The sequence below is a fragment of the Passer montanus genome, unplaced genomic scaffold (genome assembly GCF_014805655.1).
Source record: "Passer montanus isolate IOZ18808 unplaced genomic scaffold, ASM1480565v1 scaffold1, whole genome shotgun sequence".
In the NCBI taxonomy this organism is placed as follows: domain Eukaryota; kingdom Metazoa; phylum Chordata; class Aves; order Passeriformes; family Passeridae; genus Passer; species Passer montanus.
This window is the reverse complement of record NW_024356504.1, coordinates 1,151,566-1,173,828: the sequence shown is the minus strand read 5'-3', so window position 1 is coordinate 1,173,828 and position 22,263 is coordinate 1,151,566.

Genomic DNA, 22,263 nt, shown 5'->3' with positions numbered 1-22,263 from the left:
TTCATGTGGAGGGATAACCAGCCCCAGGGACAGCCCACCCTGCTCAGGGCTGGGGCACACAGGGTGTGGTGACAGCACTGCCTGCTCCCACAGCCCCAGCTGCCACCACCACCTCGCAGAGCTGGGCTGCAGTCAGGCACTCAGAAATTCTTTATCCTGCCTGCTTTCATAACTGATCACGACGACACGGGTGATAGCATTACTCATTAGGTATAAAAGTTGTTTCCTCTGTGGAAAACAGAACTGCACAAGGACAGTTATATATACATCTCTGTGTTTATAGTGAGTATACATATAAATTATGTATACATGTGTAAGTAATATGGAGAAGCATAATTCTGTTTTTGTGGGAGAGAAACATCTCTTACTGTGTTTGTGTAGACCCACACTCTAACGCAAATACACCTTGTTGGACATTCAAACACAAAATGAGTAGCAAGTAGAAATCAGGATTGGGAAACAAGAATGTAAAAGGCAGAGCTGAGAGCACACTTTGCACAAGCACAGGGCTGGTGCATGGTTTGCTTTCCTACAGGAGGATGAGCAACACTGAAATAGGGAGCACTGGGAAAGTCTCATCGCTTCAGCAGTTTTAGTGCAGCACCCACTTTCTGTAAAATAGATGCCTGCAGAACTCATCCCATTGTAGTTGCTGGCAAAATTCCTGTTGGCTTGGGTGTTTTACATTGTACAGTCATCTCAGGTTTCACGTAAGAAGGGATTTGGTACTAAACAGGGCTCCTGAGTGTGTAATTGTAGGGGTTGATGGTCTGTGCCATGCATGTGTTTGGGCACAGGTTCAAGCACCTTGCTGAAAAGGGCTCAGAGCTGCTAACTTGACTAAGGTGCTGCTGCTTCAGTGAAAGGCTTCTCAGCTTATATAACTGATTTTTTTTTTTTATTACCTGTCAGGCCAAAAGAGGCAAGGATCAATTCAAAGTGTTACTTCCAAAAGTACTTGTTCTCTTCTCTCATGCTTCCTCTATGATTTTTAACTTAACTCCATTCAGAAATCCAATGTAATTTTCAGCTGTGTCTTTCTTGGCATTTTTAAATTCATTTATTAATCTCAAATTCTTGCGAGGTTGGTCTTTCTTTTCCTTGGTGTGCATGTCCTTTTCCTGCTGTAGAAATGACATGACTCCAATCTGCTAGCTATGCCCTTCTCCTTCAGTTATTCTGTTCTGAAACTTTCTTCATGTTTCTAACCCTTTTTTTTTAATGGCTTGTCTTTTTTTGACTTCTACCCTTTATTTTACTGTTTCTCCTCTCCACAATGCTCTAATTATCTTGAGTTTCCACAGCCATTTTGCAAGCCACTAGCCAAGGCAATTTCAATATATTTGAGCTTGCCAAAGTATTCTTGGATGGTCCCTGCAATGGAATTATACTGTACTGAACCTAAATTTGACCCGCTGCTGCTCTGATTATAGTCCTGCTTGGTCTGCATTGAAAAACCCCAGCACATTTAAGGAGACAGGTTTCCTATTATCTTCAGAAGCAGCTGTCATTCTCCCACATTTCTTCTTTGTCTAATTAGTTTAGAGAAATCGTGTCTGTCAAAGCCACTCCTGATGGTGATCTTTGCGCTCCTTTTCTTAAGCTGAAATGCCATTGTCCCACAAACCATCAAGGGCTTGCTGTGAGAGACTCCATTATACAGCACTATGAAATGAAACATTTTTTCAGCCAAATCCACATGTGCCTGGTTCATAGACCACTGGAATTAGAGGGACTCTTTCCACTGACTTCAGGGCTTTAGATTCTGCTCTGTTTCTATTTGCCCTGAAAAGTGCAAGCTTTTGGCTAATGCCCAATTGCATTTTCCTCCCAGACATAGCTGTACCTCTCATGCTTTTCACTCCCAATAAAAAAGTTTCTGCACTCACCCTAGATGACCTCCCAGGGTTGTTTTTCACTCCATTGCAGGAATTCTGTTTTTTCAGCTGTTTAACCCCAGCTGGAATCACACACACAGGGGACTCAGTGGCAGAAAGAGAATGATTCTAAGGGCTCAAATGTAGCAGCTCCCATAGTTCATGTCTGTATGCATATGGATGCTGTGTGACCCAGGACTGCACATCCCTTTTAGTGAGTACATGGAAAACCAATGCATGCAAACGCCAGGATCTGATGGAGGCAGGATTCAGGGCCATTCTTGTGGACACTTCTGGGGTGGACAAGCAGTGGGATGCCTCGAAATTGCCCACACCAGTCATGACAGGGGGCACACTGTGCTGCACAGCAGGAGGAGCTGTCAGCCAGCACCTCGAGGCTCCAAACCCTGCTCAGCTTCCTGCTGCAAGGCCATGTCTTAAAACAGCCAGAACAGCACTGATCTGCTGTTTCACTTATTTTGTTTCTAGTCATTTTTATTTCATGAAGAAAAAGAAATATCCCAGAATGCGCTGGGCAATAGAAATAAGCATCTTCATTTTCATTTTATTTTTGTATTCTATCACTGTTATTTCACTTTATTTGCCTCTCAGCCTCACTGCATGTACCAGCAAGATCAGCGTCATGAATTGTGGCAATATATGTGTCCCTTGATGTTTTTCCATTTGCAAAGTGTGGTATGAGAGTCAAATTTAATGTAAGGTAAGGTTAATCCAGTGATACCTGCTGAGTTGCTGCTACCCAACTCTGGCTGACTTTGAGCATCTCCCTAAATACCTGGGTGCTATCTGAAAGCATTTGGCAATGAGCTGTTGGGTTCATGAGGCTGTTGCAATGGCACTGTTGGACAATGCCTAGCTGAAGGTCTGTTGGGGCTCTGTGATCCTGTTGGGATCAGTGGGAATGGATTTAGGGGCAAATAAGCATGTTTGACAGCCCAAAGCCTGCGAGTTCTAGGAATGATATGTATCATGGTCAGAGATGGCAAGCTCTTGGCTCCAGAGTCTTGGAAGGGTTCAGTGTGGGCATCCACACATGAGGTCAGTCTGCAGGGGCAGAAAAGGCAGGAGCAGCTTTGGTTGTCTGTCTAGATGAATGTCTCTGTTCTGTCCCACTCAGTAAAATCACTTCAGAAGAATGTGATTTAAAAAAAATACAGCAAGTTTTTAGTGCATGGAGATGCAATCTCACCCAGCTCATGCTCCCAGACAGGGGTGCAGGGGCTGGTTGCAGTGACACACTTGGGTCTCCTCCCTGCACACGGGTTTAGGGTATCTGTGTACCAGCCCAAGTATGAGCTGGGGTACCAGGACAGTGTCTGCAGACCTGGACTCAGTAAAATCACTTCAGAAGAATGTGATTTAAAAAAAATACAGCAAGTTTTTAGTGCATGGAGATGCAATCTCACCCAGCTCATGCTCCCAGACAGGGAGCTGGTTGCAGTGACACACTTGGGTCTCCTCCCTGCACACGTGTTTAGGGTATCTGTGTACCAGCCCAAGTATGAGCTGGAGGCATCAGGACAGTGTCTGCAGACCTGGGAGCTCATAAGCATCTCTGAGACAACTTGTTAGGATGGGGAACCAGTGCTAAGAGGATATTTAAACACCATCAACAAACTAGTCATAAAAAGCTGAATTATCTTAACATTACCTCTGTACATATCTGTTGGCCTTTCAGGATGCTAATTCCTTCAGACTTAAAAAATCTATCAATCTCTTTTTGATGTCTGCTTCCTCCTTTCTCTTGGAACATACCTTTATTTCGGAAGCTGCCATATTGATACCTCTTTGTTCTCCTTTCAAGACACTCTAAGGATTAATTGTGAATCTCCCAGATATTTTTCTACAGATTTAAACTCTGTAGATTCACAAGCAATATATGATCTATCCAGTCTAGCTGATGAGCTCTTGTTCAGTCTTGAAGCTGTCTTTCTCCCATTGATTTCTCAGCCACTCTCCTCCCTCTCTGCTGCAAGGACAGTGAGTAGTCACTGTACATTGTGTATGGCTGGTGTCTGTGCTCCATTTTTTTGCTTGTGCCCAGCTCCCTGATGATGTGTCCAAGGGCTAAAGCTATAGAGAAGCCCCTGACCCCTCTCCAGTCCCATGGAGCTGGGAGGGGCAGACCCCTCAGCGCCTCTTGATTATTTCCCACCTGCCACGAAGCTTTTTCAGGCATTGTCTTGGCAATCAATGGCACTTCAGTGTTTTGTAAAAAGATTCCTCGTCCCTGTCCCTTGATGGTGTTGAGAGTCCCTACTTACTCGCTTCAAGGTCTCCAGCATCGGCAGAGCGGTGGCGTCTGCAGATCACAGGTGGCTCAGGTCCTTGGGTCCTTTTCTTTATCCTTGGAAGCCTTGAAAGTTTTCCCCAGACGGGAGGTGAAGAGTCTGTTAATTTCACACTTCAAAATAATCTTTGCCCTCTATTTCTCATTCTTAAATACGATTGTGCTATCCAAGGAGATGTTTTAGGGACTCAGGAACAATGTGGGGCTTCTCCAGCTTTCTCATCCAGTGCTCCCACAATGCTTTTATTTCCATTGTCTTGAAGCATTTCTTGCCATTCACAAAAGCCGACCACAATGCCCTGCAGGCTGCTATCCCTCTGGCTCCATGTTTGGAGGCAACCAGCCAGACAAGCTGGTGGTAAATGTCTAAATCTTGGCAATGCTAAGTAAATTACTTTCCCCTGAGCTGCAGAAGGTAGGGGGCACAGAGCACCTTGGCATGTTTCTGGCAACCTGCATTGCCGAACTGTGGGAAAGTGAGGAAGAAGGAGGCAGCCTCTGCTCCTGCCCGCTGGGCACTGGTGCCCCAACAGAGGAGCCAAGTGCTGGGCACGAGCCCAGCAAAGCATGACACCCCCCCACCAGCTGGTGTCTTCTCTTTCCATCCCAACCCTTTAATCCAAAGAGGTAGAGAGACACGTGTGGGATTTGCCTGCTGTCCTTGCGGCTGGTCCTTCCTGCAGTCTGATGCCATCAGTGCAGCCCATTGCCTGAGCACAGCTCTGTGCCACTGGCCCAGTGCCACCCCCACGCCACGATGATCCTCTGCCACTTCTGTCCTTGGGTGCAGCAAGCACCAGGTTTTACTCAGAGAATGGTGATACGAAGAAATTGAAGGAAATAAGCATTTGTAGCTTACCAGATATGGTCACATTTCTGGTCAGATTTTCTCATACAACTTTGATTCAATTTCAGCCAATTAAAGTTCTTGCCCTCAGCTCATCTCATACTGCAGCTCTTGTGTACAGTGGCTAGGAAAAACATAAACTTGCTGAGTTCCAGCATGTTTTCAATGGTGCAAATTTTTCAGATTTTCCAGAGTAGAGCTCGAAATATTTTAAAATTAGAATTTTTATGCAGAAGGATCTAAGAAGTGCTGTGGTGAGGCACCCATGTGTGAACAAGAGAGGACAAAATCATGGGCTGAGCTTGGCTGGGAAATAATGAGCCTGGGAAAGTGCTGGGGTAACTGACATGTTCATTCTACTGCCATGCTACCTGGGGGACATCTGAGCACAGCTTTTGGCTGACACTACTGTCATCTTCTCTTCCTACTAGAGAAGAAGCTCTGTGTGTATCTGGTACCAAATATGAACCAAATATGAACTTCTGTGCTGTGAGGCCAGGCAGCTCATGGAGTGCCAGGCTGCTCTGTGCAGCCTGCAGACACTCAGACCCCACCTCACTGAGCTGAGTTTATGGGAACACCGAGGGGTCTCCTGCTTGTTCCTTCCCCTCATCCCCAGATCCCCTCCAGGAAGACGCTGCAGTACTGGTGGGGTGCGGTGTGGTTGCTCAGGGAGGGGGCTTGGAGCAGGCTTGGGAAACAACAGGATGTTTTAATCTTTTCCTGCAAAGCTTTGCACAAGAACGGGTGTTATGTTTGGCTGCATAGAGGCGTCCTGTCTTAAAGAGCTGGTTTCCTTCTTGCCTGAGGGGGAAGGAATGATATCAACCAGATTTGTTGAATGCTAGCAGTTTTATATGTCGTCGTTGGGATTGTAAACACTTGGGGTTATCAGCCCTCTCTTCTTCCAATGCTTTTGCCTGGGCCCTGCACGAGGAGCCCCTTTCCCTTGTTTCTTGATGCTACAAGGCCACTGCTAAGAAATCATAGCAGTATTTCTGTTCTGCCCCAACGTGCTCTCAGCTGCAAGGGCTCCTCTGACCCTCAGAGCTGCTTCTGTGGTGTCCCCTGCAACACTTCTGTCATTTTAGGCCACGTGGGCTCTCCTGTGACCGCCTCAGTGGTGGCTGCTCCCTATCCCAGGCTGCAGCAGCCAGGTGAGGGCACAAGTCCCTACATGGACACCGTTATTTGGAATGAACACGTCTTCCTGATCACTTGGGCAAAGAAAAACCATATGTGTTTTGGATTAGTTTTCCCCAGATGTTTTTCAGCTTGCATTTACCCTCGAGCTGAATGGGATTTGTTTATGCGCTGCCCAGGTTTCCTGTTCCCGTGGGCCCTGGCACTGTACCCCTGCAATGTCTGCACTGCCCCTGGGACAGCAGGTCTGATCCCTGAGGGCTTGAGAAACTCTGCAGACTCAATCATCCCAAACCACCCATCCCTCTGGAGACTCTGGGCCCTGTTATTCCACAGAATAACAGGCACAGCCCTCCTATCCCCAGTGTGATGATGCACAGGTGGCTGCATCCAGCTGGTCCAGTGGAGTTTTGTCTCCAGCTCTCCCTGCTTCTTGCAGCTCCCCTCTGCTCTGCACCCAAATTGCTCTGTCTGTGGCCTGACTGCGGCTGCATTACCCAGCACAGATCACCACAGATCTGCACGTGGCAGAGCGTGTTTTTGGGGATGTGTGTCCTGCTCACACCCTGGCTGCTGGTGAGGCAGCAGCTGCCCACCCTCCTGCCCAGCTGTGGTCTTGTGGGATCTGAGCCAGCCATTCCTGGCTGTAGGAGCAGCCCATGTGCCATACAGGGCACTGCAAAGTCCTATTTATCAGCTTGGAAAATGTCACAGGGAAGGAGACCATGGTGAGAGGATGGACTCTCACAAAGGTGCTGGCAGCAGGACTCACCCACCCTGCAGGCTCTCCCTGCAGCAGGAACCTCTCAGCAAATTGGGCCAGGTCCTGCTTTCAGATGTCAAAACTTTCTCACAAGGTGTTAACCAACTTTGTATTCTGACTTTAAGATATTTTCCTCTGTCTTTGTAAGGTTCATTTTTGCAAAATTAAGTGACAGAGCAAGGAACTGTGGGATCTTTGATTCAGTATCTTTCATTTTACCAAATAAGCGAAGGCTGTGGTGAGTTCACAATGCACTAACTCATGCTACCTGGTGGCTTGGTAGCAGTGGCATGAACTGGGGGACAAGTGACCCTTGCTGAAGAGCCCATCTTGATCCAGGCTGGCTTTGTTTGGGAGAGGTTAAGTGCACTCCAGCACTGATAACCATGATGTGAGAGGCTCTCAGAGAGAACAGCCAGCCCTCCTTAAAACTGAGTGACGGAGAGATGATCATCTCCGCTTGGCAAGGAATTGCTCATACTTGTGTTTCTTGTGGTACTTAAGGAGAGCCTGTTTCCTTCAGTCAGGGGGTCAAAATTGTGCTCTGGTTGCAGGGAGCTTGGGAGCAAAGCATCCCATAGGTGCAAGAATCCCTCCTCAATTCTTGGTGTGCACTAAACCCATACTCAGGCAGCACCTCTGCATCATTTATACTTTAGCTCCCTTAAGAGTAAATACACACTTTCCTCTCAGCATTTTAAACAACTAGAGAGGCAGCAGTACTCTACCAGCAGCACTGAGATCTATGTCCCTTTGACTCCTGCTTCAGTGTCTGCCCCTGGTCTCAGTTTCAGTGAGAAAAGGCCATCCCATGTATGTGTCAGAAGAGCTGAAGCTCATTGTTTAAGAGAGCCTATTAACTGAAAACTCAGATGTTTAGTCTTCTCTTCCCTGAGGTTTTAAAAAAAATGTTTTCCAAATATTGTTGCATGCCATAAGGTCTTTCCCCCACTGCCAGTCACTTGTGCAGTGCTTGGATGGGAGTCACGGATTCACTGGCAGGCTGTGCAGCAAAGCGCCGCTTCTGGCTCCTGCCACCGTGCACCGGCCCCTGTTGGGAGGGGTATGGCACGTGCTTTATCTGCTGCCCGTATGGCAGCCCTTATGGGGCACACCTCAGGGGAAAGTGACGCCTGCCAAGGGGTTGGCCCCCTCTGGCTGGCATCGCTCTGCCCCTGACACCTCCCCTTCACAAGCCTGCCTCTGCTGAGACCGCTCCCCCAGCATCTCCCTGCTGCCATTCCTCGCCTTTGACATAAAAATAGGGGCTGTGGGGTAAATCCCATCAACATCATGACTTGCTGGGATGCTGATGCCCTTCGGGTTTCCTCATCTGCAGAGCATCGCTGTTGACCTGCCATGAGCGTGGTCCCTCAGTAACCCCATTCTCCCAGCTTGTTTTCCTTGGAAAGGCCGTGGCTCCTGCGGTTGCTGACAAAGTTTCTTTGTAAGCGTCCCACGGGCTGTCAGTGCCTACTTGCCTGGCCGGCAAGGAGGGCTATCACTAATGTGTGTCATTCATCAAAGCAAAATTACATGTGTCCCAAAAAAAGGGACAGCATGCAGACAAATTACAGCATGCAGAAAATTGCTTACTTGCAGAGGAAAAAAAAAATACAACCCTCTGTTTTCCTCCCCTCCCAGAAGTAGGTGTTTAATTCAACATATTAACACCGGGAAATCTAATTATAGCTGCAGGGTGAGGGAAACCCAAGTGCAGCACAGCGCAGCTCTTGCCCCATCCCGTGGGTGTGGTGTGGCCCTGCTGTGCCACATCCCAGCAGGGTCAACCTGTGCTGCACTGGCCAGGCAAGGCCCCCCTGCTGCACCAGGGACCCGGCGTGGGGAGCAGCCCCGAGGCCACCCCACAGCACTCCAAAGCACCGGGGCCACAGAGGAGAGGAGGTGGCTGTGCGGGGTTAGAGGTTTAGGTTGTGTTTTTAATCACCTTCCTGGACTGAGGGACACTTCCTTTCTGTCTGGCTGCAGCCATGCTGCTCTGGTGTGAGCTGGGACTGAGGCTGGAGAGGAGGGCTCTGTTGGTGAGTGGCTGGTGCAGGAGAAGAGGGGCTGGAGGGAAAACCCTCAGGCAGGTGTCAGACACATGCTTTGGGAGCCAGCAGCCTTCCCAGAATCCTAGGGCAGGGCATGAGCCTGGGGCATCCCTGGTGTGGTACCTGGCACAGTTCCTCTGTCCTGAGGGAAGGGAAAAAGGGACCTGGCCCAGCCACCCTTAGTTCCTACCTGGCTGCCCTTGCAAGAGCACCTGGCAGGGGTCTGTTCACCTGGATTTATCTTTCAGATAGTAAAAGCCCCTCTTGCATAGTTAATTGATTTTCATTAATCATGTTCTTCTCATCTACTTGTTTATGTTCTTCACTATTCACAAATCTGATCTGACATGTGAGTTACAGATTTCAGAAATTAACCTTCCTCCAATGTTTCTGTTTCAAGGTATCTCTATTTATTTACACTCCTGTCAAGTGCCTTTCAATAGGTGTGATTTCTACTTTTGGCAAGCAGAGAAACCTATTGTTTCCAATGGAAAACAGTTTTGCCAATGGGGCAGAACCCTAAATGGGTAATTGTGGGTCAGAATGTGACACCCTTACTGGAGCTCAGCAGCACTGGGCTGTAAAGCACCCCACAGGGCAGGGCTGCAGTGCACCGCTGTCACAGCCTGGGCATCCCAGATACCTGCCAGGAAGAAGGAGCTGATGGCAGATCCCTCTGCTCCAGCAGGAGCCAGGCAGGAGGGCTGCCCTCTGCACTGTTGGGCTCCCCAGCAAAGCTGCAGCCTGGCAGTTCAGTTTGGTGTGCCACAGCGACCTGTGTGCTTCTCCATCAAACAGAGAACAGCTGCCTCCAGGAACAGGGCTTCTGTATTTCTCAAGCAACAGTTAACCTGGCAATGACATTATTTTCTTATCTGTGGAGGATGGTGTGTGCATTATTACTGAGGTACCTCAGAAATAATGCTCTCTGACTCACTCCACGTTCAAGAGCTACTGTCTTTTATGAAGCATCATGCGAAAGGCAAGAGAAGCTTCTCCTGTTGAAGCTGCAATAGACCTTGCAAAGGAAAATAAAACAAAACACAATTCTTTATAAGAATAAAGAAAAAGAAAACAAAGAGAGGGAGAAAAGTGAGGGCATATTGCACTAAGAATTAAACGTAATTGTGGAGTGGCCCCAAAATAATTGCCCCCATTTTTCCTGGTGATGGCGGTGCTGCAGGCAGGAGGGGAATCAGGGAGTGAGAGCTGATGGGCAGCATCACACAGAGGCAGTAATCCCCACATCCATGCTGGCAGAGACAGTGACTTCATGCACTTCAAAGGGACGTGTGGCATGAGAGGGTTGTTACTTGCTTGGTTTTTTAAGCATCCTTCTTGGGACCAGACTGTTTCTGTATTTTAGCCGTTTACTGTGACACAAATGTGGTCATGTCCCCATGAAATTTGCTGGGGTGGGCAGAGTGGAATGTGGTACTGGAACAGCTGGATGGCCAGAGTCAGGGGGCTGGCTGGAAGGAAGTGTGATGGTCTGCACTCAGGAGCTCATAATTACTGCTGTTGTTAGCTAGAAGCGCCTTGGTCAGGAGGTACATAAGGGCTGAAAGACCCAGCTGAATTAATCAAGCTTTGGGTGAACCAGGAACCTCAGCTGCAAGGTGGCTATGGAAGGGGAAAAAGCAGTGCTGGGGTGTGTTGGTCCAGGCAGCCCCAGCAGAAGCAGCACTGAGCAGCACCATTCTGTTTGATGTCAAGGTGGCAGATAACCATTCACCTTCCCGGTGACACCGTCGGTGGCTCTTACTGCAAATGAGCCTGACCCCAGAGCAACCTCACAGCCCTTCCTCACCCTTGGCTGCTCTCACCATCCGACCACATTTGAGTCAAATGGAAGAGGGGAGTAAAAGCCACAACCTGCAATCACCAACCTGAAATAGCCCAGAGGGACGGGTTCCTGACCTCTCGGGCTCCCTGCGAGTGTCTCTCGCTGCCTGCTGCAGCGTGGGTGGACGCCGACAACCTTGTGGGCCACCTGCACCCCGGGTGCCCTGAGCAACTGTGTCATCAGTGAGGTGGTGCAGAGCAGTGCACCCAAAATGCCCCCTGTGACAGGGTGATTAGGGAATTGCTGGCCAAGCCTGTATGTCCCCAAAGACCAGGTCAGCATTTGGCTGCCCTGCGGTTACAAACCCAGCCCGTGACCTTCCTGCCATCTGTTGTCCGGCCTCACAGTAATGGAGGGGTTTCTATTCTTGCTGAGCTGAGTCCACTGGCTCTTACCCATCCTGTAAACAAAACCAGCCCTCTGGAAGTCAGCAGACATCAAGGATGTAATTTAGTTTCTTAACAGCCTTGCTGAGGCTATTTCGGTACGCACGCTGTGATGGTGGCACGGCGCTCCCTGCTGCCTTGGTCAGTGATCGGGGTGAGGAGCAGCCAGGGATGAGAGCCTGACAGGACACACTGATGGCCAGGGACCTTCAACTGCCCGAAGGCTGCTGTGTTAGTCTTGCTTCATTACAATTATCTTGCTCCAATGATCTCCTTACCTTCCTTCTCAGTTGCAGTAAGGTTATTGCACCCAGCGCAAGCATACTGGTTTTTCATGAAAAGCAAAGGAGAGCCTGTTTCCCCTCAGCCAGGTTTTCCCCACCAGGAGTGTCCTGTTAGTGGTTTTACTCCAGCCCAAGCCCTGAACTTTTTTCTACACTGGCTGTACTTTGCCATGGTGTTGCTATATGGCATGCTCATAGTCTCAGTGATAATACACCGTAAATCACTATTTAGGAACACCCAAAAGAGTGCACTTTATTTTAAGTCATTCACATTAGTTTGGTTTTGGTCTGCAGACCAATGTGCGACTGTCAGAGCAGTGAGGCAGAAGAATGTAATCAGGAATATTTGCCTTTTGGGTACTCTTTAAGAACAGCCAGGCAGCTAAAAAAGGGAAACTTTACTCTTCATAAAATATTGAGGCAAAAATTAGTGTCTTGTCTGGATTTTGTATCTCAGTTGCTCCCTCTCCTTTCACTGCCCATGAACTGTGCAGCTTATTCACCTGCAGCCACCAGGATTTTGTCAATTAAAGCACCCTTCAGGAACATGTTCAGTGCCATCAATCCAGTGGCTCTGGCAGAAGCCTCACACAACCAGCTGAAATGCCATCACCTGCATCCCAAGGCTGCCATGGTGCTGGTCTTGGTCCCAGTGTGCCACATGACTCTCTACAGCAACTGCAGTCTTGCCAGCAGCCAGGGACACCAAAACCATTTATTAAAACTTTAGCTGTTTAAAATACTCATTCATTAGGAACTAAGCCCTTTTCCTCAGTGCTTCGACTCTCTGTATGCGTGCAAACTCATTCAAAACCTAAATTCTTTTTCTGAATTAAATTGTCAGCCTCCCACTCAGGCAGATACATAAGCACTGACTGTGTAACATCAGCTCAGCTTTCTGTATAACACATGAATAAGCCTTTAAAATTGTATATTCTGCCCTGCAGCATTTATCTCATATTTTGATCCTGATTTCTCCCTGCTAAAACTCTTATTGGTCCCTTCAAGTGCACTGATGGTTTACGCGCTTCTAATTTAGGGTTCATTTGGGACTTGCCAGTTCTGTGATCATTCTGTATCAGTTTGTTCACTTACTAATGTATTCTCAAGCCACAGATCATGATGAATTTTTGAATCTGGTAAAGATAGCGACACAATATTTTCTTCACATTTCATAATATGAAGATGTAGCAGTTTATACTTCTGAAGGAGATATCAATCACCATTTTAATTCTCTTTTTGAAAGAAAAAAGTGATTATTTCTATTTAGAAGCAAAGGGAGGCTTCAGGGGTAACTTTGAGGGTAGGATAAGATAAGACATTTCAGTTAATTAATGTTCAAAAAATTATAACAGCTAGGAAAATTTGTGTTGATACAATACTCCAAAATTAGTGGAGATTTGGTTCCTGCCACAGAACAGTAGGTTGAAACATGGTGATGTATAATAATGCATTATACTTCCAGTAAATTGTCTAATATATTGCATTCATGACATTTCTTATGACCAGTTTGAGTTCCCAGCAAACCTTAAGGCCAAGAAATAGCGTCTTGGAAGCCAGGAGAGGAGGAGAACTCTCTTGATCCCTGAGCCATGGCAGAGCCCTGGTCATGAGGCTGTGGTAGGCAGTGCTGCTATCTGGGAGTCGCTGGGAACTGCCAGTCTCCAGCTCTGGCAGATCCTGCTAGATTATAATAGATGGCAAACCTCCATCGACTTTGAGCAAGGAAAAGATCCCATTTTTTCATGTGCAGTGTGAGTAATAATTAAAAGAAACATATGGGTTTTCAGCTGATGTACAACCACATAAGGATTATCAATGATATTTTTCCCCCATCCATGTCCTTGCCCCATGGATCAATTCTCTGATCCAAAGGCATCAAAACTCAGCAAAAAAAAGGCGCCATGCTTCTATTGTGTGCTTCCAACTGCAGCGCTACCTTTTTCTTTCCTCAGAAAGAAAACGCAGACCGCCCTGCAATTAGCAGCAAAACCATGAATACTTTCTTCGTTAACCACAAATGGTTCTTTTCGCGACGAGCGGGCTCACATATGTTCTAAATATGTTCAGTTTCATTAGGCGGCGAAGCGCTGTGGATCTGCTATTTTATTCAGGAAGGCAAACAAGAGCTGCATATGTGCAACATAAGTTGAGGAGAATGGGAAAAACTCAAGGCACTTGCAGAGTGCCTGAGATGCTCGGACGTGATGATTTAATGTGGGATTGCACCCAGCTTGTTTCCGTCAGCCTTGTCACTAGCAGAGATCAGCGTGATCCAGCCAGGGATGCTCTGACTGGTGGTGATCCGAGCAGTGATGCTCCTGCCCTTTGCCAGCTTGGAAGTCCTTCGGAAAAGTGGACCTGGGGGCTGCAGGTGGCCAGTGTGTGGGGATTTGCCTCTGCTGCCCAGCAGCAGTTTCCCGGGCTGAGGGGCCAACAACTGCTCCTCAAAACCCTCTCCGAACGACAATTAACAAAGGCAGCTGCAGCGGGATGTGCCACTGATTCCTGATGCCTGCAGGGTGTGAGGGGTGAATTCATCCCAAGTCCAAGCCCCCACACTGGGGGACAGCTGGACCTCAGGGTGCCACAGCAGTCTGCAAGCTCCCCCAGTTTATCTCCTATTGGAGAAAAATCTCTCAAATTTTTTGATTTGTAGTCATTAGGGATTTTTTGCTTATTGCTTTGTTTCTCTAGTTATCTGATCAAAATGCTCCAAGAATTAAAAATGTGGGTTTTTCATAACTCAGAAGCACATTCACTTTTTCTTTTTTTTTTTTCCAAGCCATTTTGGACACGGGAAGCAAAGGAGCAGGTTTTTCAGACCTCGGTGTCCCTTTTCTGTCTCTCCCTGGAGGGCATGATGGACCAGTTCTAATCCATGTAGCACGTTTATACAGCGTAGCAAAGGAAGATTTGTGTAAATCACATTTTTTATGTAAACACATACAGTGTTAAAAATATTCACACCCTTGAGTGTTTCCCATCACGTGTGCGCTAATGAGGGGATTATGAAATATGTTTTCTGTGCTTTACACTTGGTCCCTCTGATCCATTCTCTCCCAGCAGAAGGGACCCCGGGGAGGGTGGCCCTGCCTGCGGGCAGGGAAGTGCTGCGAGGAGTTGTAGGAATGTGCACTGTGTCCTTGATCCCTCACAAGAGCTGGAGCTGCAACGTTACTGATGCAGTGTCACGGGACTTTGTATTCATCAAGGAGAGAGTTGTCTCCTGTGGAATTGCGACCTGTTGGAGGCACCTGGGGGGACTGCACGTGGTGATGCTGACTGGATGTCCACCCATGCCTGCAGCCTTGCAGTGCCCTTGCTTAAATTGCATGCATGGAGTGATATTCCTCACAAATAAAGACAGCAAAATATAAACAAAGAAAAATAGCTCTCAGAGGGCCCCAGGAAAGGAGCTGTAAGAAATTAATCTGTTACTATTTGCTGATGGTGTAGAGATATGTTTTAAATGCCTGATTTGTGGCAGAGAAGCAGTTGTAAAGCACCAAATCAAATAAACGAGTGAGAGCTGCTGTTGTAGGAACAACCAGCAATCAATAAGTATCCCAATGTCTGCCGCAATTCTATTCATTTTTCTTTCCCCTAAACCCAGGAATTCTATTAATAATGTCTTAGGCTGTGCATGGACTGCTCTGTAATCTTTGTGCAGTGCTGCTGAGCAATTTTCACCTCGGCACACCCCGTGCCTGCTGCCAGGAGCTCAGGAAGCATAGAGTTAAATAAGTTTGCCTTTTCCTCCATCCGAACAATTGGAATCAGCAGTTTGCATTATTTTAAAAATGAATGCTTGGAATCAGCAATTTTCTTTTTCCCTTTTTTTTTTTTTAAGATCTTGAGGGTTTTTTTTATTTAAAGTGGAAAACTACATTAAGTGCAAGGCACTCAACAAAGAAACAGTCATAAAGCCTAAGTATTCTTAGAGTTATAAAATATGTCCGTGGTGGCAATTCTACTGCCAACAATGAAGTTTTAAGCATTAATATGCCTTCATTGCAGTTTTAATGCCTTAATATTGACTCTATAGCTCTTTTGGGTAATTTTGCTTTCTCTGGTACTTGAAAGGTGATGATGTCAGCGTTCTTCATACTGATTCATATGCAGGTTGATGAAGCTGAGTTATTTATTGAGTTCCATTATATTTTCTATAAACATTAGTTCTCAATAAACAGAGACATTTAGCCGAGGGTTTATTTATTAAATAGGTACTGTACAGATGGTTTTGCCACACATGATGTGCTGCAGAGGATATTACTCAGGAATAATCAGCTGTGTTATAGCTTGGCTAAATTAATAAGATGATAATGATGAAATTGATGCTTTTGAGCTAGGCTTGGTAAATGGTTTTTGCATAAACAAACTGATAAATTTGAGAAGCAATTACTTGCTTGTCAAAGATAAAAACACAACAGGGCCCATTTATAGTTAGGTCCTATTTATTTTTAAAGATTGTACCAGATTTTATGTTTAATACGCTGCAATTAAAAAATAATACTTAAATGAAGAATAATAAAAAACTAACTTTCTGAGCTCTCCTTCAAATCTGAAGATGCAGCATTGCTTGGTTAGACATCAAGTAAACTTTTTTCAAGGCTTTCACTACATCTAGAAAAAATATAATTGTTTTGTGAAAGATGCTGTCTGGAGTTGTGCAATGCAGACTCTGGCAGCGCTTTTGGTAGCAGTATTTGCTCTAAAATTAAGCTGGATTTCAGCTAGAGAAACACAGTCTCCAATTCCCTATTTAATGTGGATTTCTCTGCAGTGATCACACAAGCAAACAAAACACACATGTACTCCCCACACACCCACCTCAGGTACTTGCCAATCAAATAATGAAACGGGTGTGGAGAGAGGTATGTATGTACCTATATCTGCACAACAAAGACATCACTTGACTGGTCTGTTAGGAAGTGTGTGTGTTATGTGATTTTGCACACCAGCCAGAGCAGCTTATTTCTGTTTAGAAAAAAACAAAGGGACAGGTGATGTGCAGCCCTTCAGGTGGCCCCACTGGAGGGGAGCTCCTGAGCTTCTGACACTGTGTTCTCAGAGAGGGAGCAGCCTCTACAGTGACTATGGTTGGTGGTTTCCTTCTGAGGCTTTGAAGGCACCTTATTTCACTCATTTTAGTTTTGTAATGTCCCTAAGAGGAAGAGAGAGATGTTGTCACACAGCTTTTTGTCACCACCATGGTGGGGACAGGTAGCTCTTTTGTGCACTGGTGGGACAGTGATGCTCCTGACAACTTCCTTCACCTTCCCATGCACTGAAGGAAAGATTCAGGCCTCCAGTTATTTCTTTCTTTCCTTGGAAATCTCTGTGCACCCATGTCTTCTACATAAAAATGCTGCTGTGGGACTGTCCTAAGTGATTATACCTGAGAAGAGGAATCAGATGGCCAAGCACAGTAAGCTGCATGGGCATGTCCTAACTGAGGAGTTTCCACTGCGCGCTTTCTGACACAAAAGGCATTTACTTGTGGTCCTTAAAGGACTTTTGCTTCAGTGATTTTCTCTGTAAGGACCTAAAGCCAATAGCAACGAGTAGGAAGAATCCAGCCCTGCAGCAGCATGCACCAGCACAGGCAGGAGGTCCTGCTTGCCCAGGAGGACTTCCCACCTGGCAGTGGCATGGCACTATCAGGAGGTTTGCAAAGGGAGTGGGTGAGGCCCTTCCCCTTGCTATTTAAAATGTCACACCATAAACAGATTTCTAACAATCCTTCTTTGCTTGCCTAAAAAAACCTTGGGTTTTGGGGTTTTTTTAGGAAATTTGCTCCTGAAGTATTACTGCAAGGTATTCTATGACTTGATGCTAGCAAATACTTCAGTTGTTTGTCTTTCAGCTGTTCATAAAGGATTTAAGGTCTTATGCCAACCTGAAACTCTCAGGAGGGATGAGCCAGAGAACCATTCTCTCTGAATGTAGGCAACAATGGATACATAAAGGAAAATTCACAGCATGTTACAACTTTAGCTGTATCTGTAAATGAGTCCACAGCTAGACACAGTTTTTGCTGTTAGTTCAGGTTGATTACCTGGACTGTCAGTATTCACTGTAACAAAATGAAACAAGATCATTGCTTTAGCCTTAAAAATCTGAAATGAAGTTGTCTACAGTACTTGTGCCAAAGGTATGAAGCTCACGGGTGGGCTTTTCCCTGCTGTGTGGGTCTGGGTGTGCCTGCCAGGGTGCTGGGAGCACCCCAGCTCCTGCTGCAAAACCCAAACCAAGCTGGCAGCCACCACTTTGGCTCTGCCCAGCTCCCACCACCCCAGAGGGAGATGAGCCCCTGGAATGTTGCAGTAAATGTTCTCTGGACCCAGAGCTGCCATGCTGCCTTTTACAGTCCCCCCAGGCTGTGCTTGTGGGAAACAGAGGAGTAGGTTTGCATTCACAAAAATATTATTTATAACATTATAACTGTTTATAGGGTTTCACAAATATTTTTAAAGTTTGCTTGTTGCTCCACAGGGAGATTTGAAATTATGTGACTTTGTGAAAATAAAAAAAATACGGTGCAGATCAACCTGCTCAGCTGAGATGGATTTGCAAGGGACAGGGACTTCCCTGCACCACTCCTCCAGGAATGAACTTAGCCCAGACATCAGTGTGAACTGACATCCCTGCTGCTGAACTGAACCATTTTTAGCAAGGAGGTGTTGAGTAGGGAAGGATGAAGCCATTTCCTTGTTGTGGTGCCACATTTACCCAGGCTCGGGGTCAGTGTGAAATGGAGCTGATGGATGGCATGGGTTCACATAAAAGTAGGTCTTGGCAAAAAACTTGGGTGAGAACTTCCTTGGGGGAAAAAAGAGACTATACTCTTTTGGGTATTGCCAAGGTTCTTGAGGAGGGAAAAAATTAGTGAAGTCAATGTCACTTCAGTGCTTTCAAATAGAATTGCTTTTTATGTATTGCTGGAAATTTCACGTTTTAAAAAGTTACGTTTTTGTTTGTTTGTTTTGTTTTGTTTAAATACCATGTTCAAAGAAAAATATTTACTTCAAGTAAAATAGTGAAGATTTTCTGTCAGTGAAAACCTTCTCTTCCTGTACAGCTTTACAATACCCAAATATATTACTGGTCAACGAAAACTGAGACAGAATTTCCCCAAAATACTGTTGAAGTTTTTTTCTGCTTTAGACAAGGTCGGTGCTCATCTTTGATTTTGATAGGAGAGTCAGCTCTGATCTGCTGCCGCCAAAAACAAAAAGTACTCTGAACAGAGAGAAAGCTGGGGCTGCCCAGGACGCCTGGCCTGAGGGGCTGGCCCCGGGTGAGCTGATGGAGCCTGCAGAGCCCGTGGCCGGCCCTGCCCGTGCGGCTGAGCAGCGTTTGCCGGCACGTTTGTCACCCGCACGGAGCCGCCGAGCCCCGCTCGCTGCGCCGCTGCGCTGCCTCGAAACCCCGCGAACGGCGGCGCCTCCAGACAGAATCCTTCATTATTAATTAGGTCACGAGAAAAAAATCCTACGGGTGCATTCGTGACACTAAAGGAGCCGATCGCAAATAATGCGACTGTAATGAATTCCAAAGGAATAAATAATGGCTGAGCCATTAGCATAAAGTGCCAGTCGCAGCTCTGCGCTGCCCGCCTGCCCGCCTGGCACCGCTTCCAAACCGGCCCAGGCGCGGGGGTTCCTGCCACAGGCTGCCGGGAGCTCTGCCACCCCCTGGCATTTGGCAACTCCCACTGGGGCTTGCCGTGGCATCGCCCCCAGGACGGCCACCCGAGTCCCTTTGCAGGCAAGAAATAAGATAATGTGGAAGAATGAAAGAAGATATTTTTGCACCTCTTGCTCTAAGTAATATAAAATCGGAGATTTTGTTCCATGTCTTGCACAAGCAAATTAATTAGAAATTTATCTGACCAGGAGTTCAGAGCAACGTACATTTAAAGCAGAGGACATCCCTGTGCATTTGTTTGCTCTCCATCATGGAACAATTATCTGCCCATTTAGGAAACTCAGCGTTTGTTTCTATTTTCATAGAAGCTCCTAAGCATACAAAAATATCAGACCACTTCTGGTTGTAGTGTGCTTAAAAACCTCCAAGAGGAAAACACCACTTGCACTCTCCCTTCTCCCACCCAGAGCATAGCCCCAGGTGTTTCCAGGAGGCCACTGGGCAGGCAGCAGCTCCAGCCTGCAGTGGGGCACAGCTGCACAGTGCAGCACAGTGCCAGCACAGGCACCTGGGCAAGAAGACAGCTCAGAGAGCAGGAAAATAAGACAGGATGAGGCTGGAGGGAGAGGGGAGTGGGGAAGCAAAGGGTGCAGGGTGGGGTTCTGGGAAAGTGCTGTTTCCCCCAAGCTGTGTGGCTGCGATGTGACAAAGTGACATGGTAAACACTGCGCCAGTGGCTCTGGGGACTTTGGCCCAGGACAGACCCTTCCATCAGCCTCACCAGGCACCCTGGCATATTAAATAAGCAGAACAGGTAGCAGGGTGGCGGTGGGACCTGTTTTGTCAGCGTCCCTTCCCTCCCAGCATCCAAGCAGACAGGCGCGTCAGGTGCTTATGCCCCTCTCATGTCTGCTGTTAAAAAACCCAGCCAGGGAATGTCATTAGAAACAGCCACACCATCTGCCTTTTCCTCCCCTCCCCTTTAAATAAGGAAACACCTTGTCAAACACATCCCACTAAATATCCCTAACACCCTCCCGCGCGCTTCGCGCTCAGCGGTTCACGGGATCGTGCACCATCTGGACCCTCGCGCTCCATCTCGCCGGCGAGGCCCCAGCTCGGACCCACCGCGTGCCCGTGGCCAGGGGCAGGTTTGTACCACCCACATCCTTGCGTGGCAGCAGGAGGCCACGGAATTAAGCAAAAGCAATGATTCCATGGGGGGGGAAAAAGACTGCAATTCCGTATCGTTAAACCTAGAAAATTACCCAAGAAGGACCTTAAACGTAGACATTTATTAACATGTAAATGGACTGAGTCAGCAATTAGTTAATAGTCAGCATAATTGAATAGAATATAGTAATGAAGGTGCCATTTAATTATTCTCATTTTGTTTAAGATAAATATTTACTACAATCGTAGGATTTCCCTTGTCTTTGACAAGGAACACCAATATCAAAGTATCAAACTGTGAAAGTTTCTCAAGAACTTTAAAAAGGCGGGTTGCCACTTCCTGTCCTCTCGGTGCAGGTCCCTGATGCCATGGATGAGCATGGCCAAGGAGCACTTCCCACTCTCCTGTGCTTGGGATGGCTCCTGTGGGACCCAGTGACCGGTGCCTGTGGACCCTGAGCCACACAGTGTGGGCGCTGAGTGTGGTTTGGGGTTTGCACGGGCTCAGCTCCCTCCTGCCACAGCCCTGCAAAGCCAGGCAGTGTCTCAGGCACACGTGTGACACAGGGCCCCCCAGCCCTGCTCACTGACCGTGCAGATGAGTCTTTGTTCTTGGTGATTACTGTGCAGACAACACACTCACCCGGCTGCACCGAGACACTGCGTACGCACCACGCGATGTGCTGATAAGGGAAATAGTGTGGAGAAGAGCCTAAGGAGATAGAAGAACATTATTTTAAATTATCTTGAACATAAAAAACAAAGTGAGGATTTGGCAACCTTGCAGCAAAAACCTCAAAACCAGTTATTCCTTTTAAATAAAAACAAAAATGAGAAACAGTAACTATTAGAAATCCCACCTGGTGCTTTCTCTGCGTTAATGATGCTTCTTAAATTGCATGTGGGTAAATGGTAATTTTGTCTCACACCATTAAAAACTAATGGAACCCTTGATGATAAGAAATGCCATAGCTAGCTTGTTGGAAAACGTTTAATTAATAAAGTAATAAAATTATTGTAAACTAGTGCAGTTTCACAGAGGATTCAATGGGATATAAAACAGATAAAACATCCATGAGAGTTGATACAAGAAATAAATGCTCCTCTATAAAAACAGCACTATAAACTTTAGCTGGTCTGTGTTATACTGACTTAACACAAGCTATGATGACACTAAAGGTGTTTGGATGAGCCTTTCATGGGAAGTGGTGGAAAAACCTCCTGAGTGCAGACAGGTGTTTTTGTGAGGAGCAGAAAACCAGAACACCTTCCCCTGGACTGGTGTGAGCCCAAAGGTGGCTGCTGGTGGGCTTTGCAGCCCTGTGAGCCCATGAGAACAATTCTGATGGTGTTATTGCTGTTACTGTCCTGACCCAGAGACTCCATAGTGAGGGACACCACCTCCACTAGCCTGAGTGGCTTTGGGGTGAGGCACCATCCCACCCTGCTGCTACAGCCACTTTGATGCATAATTTTCATTAAACAAGTGGTACCAGAGAGTGGAGAGGAGGGATCAGACACTTTCCTGCCCCAGGGAATTACCCCTGGTGCTCTATGTAGCTGGATTTCAGCTCCGCGCAGGTGGCCAGTTGGTGGCATGGCTGTCACCAAGCTTGTACACATTGGTGCACGTGCATGACATCCCAGCTGCTCCACAGGAAAAAAGGGGTTGGAGAGTGGCATGTAGGGAGAAAAACATGTTGGCAAAGAAGGCATGTTACTGCTCTTCATCCTGCTGCTACCCCAGTTTGCGCTTCACATCCTCCTGCAGACATTTTCTAGCAAGCTTTGGGAGCGGTTTCCTGTAACTGGGAGACTGTAGAGAGGCTGTGTATTGCTGCGCCAGGTACCCCTGGTATGTACACACCCGTGTACAGGAGTGCACATTTCCATTACACTCACAACTCAAAAATTAGCACATGTTTA